The following is a 2,146-nucleotide window of genomic DNA, read 5'->3' as shown; positions in this document are numbered from 1 at the left end:
TTGCCTTAGGATGGACCAGCAAGCCCCGTGGACCTAAGCTGTTCACTGGGATTTATCAAAACAGGATTAGTAGCTAGCGGTGTTGTGTAAATGCATTGTTCTCAGTTTCCCTGCCGACATTGAAACATAAAAACAGCAGCTTTTCTCCTTTATCGCACCTCTACCCTTTCCATTTTGGAATCTCAGCTGAGTTCTCACAGACGCCTTTTCCCCTCGTGGCTCTCTCACTGTGCACTGCCACCTTGCCTCTGTGAGAACTCGGGAAGCAGGTGGGAGGAGTCAAGCCAATAGTGTATATTCCTTTTTTTTTTTTTCTTTCGTTCTTAAAAGTATGTGCAATCACTTTTAGAATGAGTTTTTTTTCTTCACTTTTCCCACATGGCAGTCCTTCCTGCAAATAGTTGACATTCCTAGTAAAATATTTGCTTGTTGAAAAAACATGTAACGGATGTTTTCATACCAAAGAGCCTGTTGTATTGCTTACCCTGTCCCCATACCATGAGGAGCTGCGTGATGCCGCCGTGACAGGGAACTCGCAGAAAGGTTCTCAGCCGGACTATGAAGAAGGAACCAAAGCCTGTTGAGTTATTGGGCTTTTGAGGTTTCTTTTTTTTTTTTTTTTTTTTCTTTTTAACAATTTATATATTCTTGGGGCCCTTCAAACTGTGAAATTGTCCTTGTACTCTCGACTTCTGCCAGATCTAGGTCAAGTAGAGGGTACTTAGGATAGGGATGTTCCTGCTCGCCGAAGATTCTGGGCAAGAAGGTGAACCCTAAGATACAGATGTGTTCCATCTGAATTGAAAATTACGCATGTGAGGGATAAGTCTAGGACTGGTTCTTTGTGGAGATGGTGTCAGGAGTGCGGGATGGAGATGGGAGATTTCATGGAGACTGGTCAGCAGACTGCCAGGTTGAACACCGAGGAGCTGTCAAGTCATTGCAGTTTCCTCATTGTAAGAAGTGAGGGCTTCCAAGATGGGGCAGAGAGTCAATACAGCCTACCAGGAACATGTTGGTATTCTATATATATATTTTTATCATTATATTGACTTGTGTTTGCAAGATACCCAAGCAGTTTGTATAGTTTTTGTCACTGGTGTTAGTTTTCTGGTCGCGTAGATGATCTTTGTGTCTCCTTTTTGCCAAGCACATTCTGATTTTCTTGCTCAAAGGCAGATCTAGTTTATAATGAAATATTTTTTTGTTCCTGTTCTTTCTTCTGCAAGGATAAGATTTTTTGTTTTTGTAAGAAATGAGATGCAGGAAAAAAACCAAAACACTCCACTTGCCCCCCAATCCATGAAGTAGACCCCATTTAAGATAGGAGTCTTAACTTCACAGCAAATAGACAGTATCAACAGCTTGTATTGTTTCCCTAGTCACTTTTCTAGCATTGTGTGTGACTTTAAGCATTTTGGAAATTTTCCAGTCTATTGATTTGAGTTCATTGATGCAGTGCGTCAATAAAATGGGTAAATTTTCTGATTCATGTGACTGTTTTTGACTTCTGTTAGTCTATCAGTTGGCATTTCAGATCTACCAAGATCAAAAACTACTGTCTGTCAAATGTTGTGTGTGCTCCTTGTGGCTTTAGAGTCTATCCCTGGGGCTTAACATTGCTGGCTGTGGCCAGGTGGGGAAGCCCTTTACGTTTAGTGAGCAGCTGGCCCAGGTCACAGTGACCTGACCTCAGACCAGCTTCAGGCTTTAAGTCTTCTCAGAACTTGCATTTCCAGCTTCCCCTTCAGGGCGAGAGGGAACGTGGGGAAGGGTTCCATACGACCACTCTGGGCTCATCAGGACACCAGAGCCCTGTGGAGGGTTTAATAGTTCCCAGGAGGTGATACTGCTGTCAGTACTCAGCTGAAGTACCAACCCCAGGACTAAGAACTCCATTCCCAGCAATTCTGGCCATCCATCATCCTCCACTAGAGGCGCTAAGCGTGACCGCCCTTAGCCAGGCAAGCACAGTAACGTGTGCTTTTATTCAGCATTATTAATGCAAAAACCCACTGGATGGTTTGTTTTAGGATAGGAAATGAAATTGCCTCTCAGTGACAGGAATGGCCCAAGCCTGCTTCCTATTTTAACTTTTTTTTTTTTTTTTTTAAACTGATGGATGGTGCAGCATGTCTACATGGTT

Source organism: Talpa occidentalis, unplaced genomic scaffold (assembly GCF_014898055.3).
Source record: "Talpa occidentalis isolate TD23 unplaced genomic scaffold, MPIMG_talOcc4v2.1 talOcc4.9, whole genome shotgun sequence".
Classification (NCBI taxonomy): domain Eukaryota; kingdom Metazoa; phylum Chordata; class Mammalia; order Eulipotyphla; family Talpidae; genus Talpa; species Talpa occidentalis.
The sequence above is the reverse complement of the archived record's forward strand: the minus strand, read 5'-3'. Positions refer to the sequence as shown.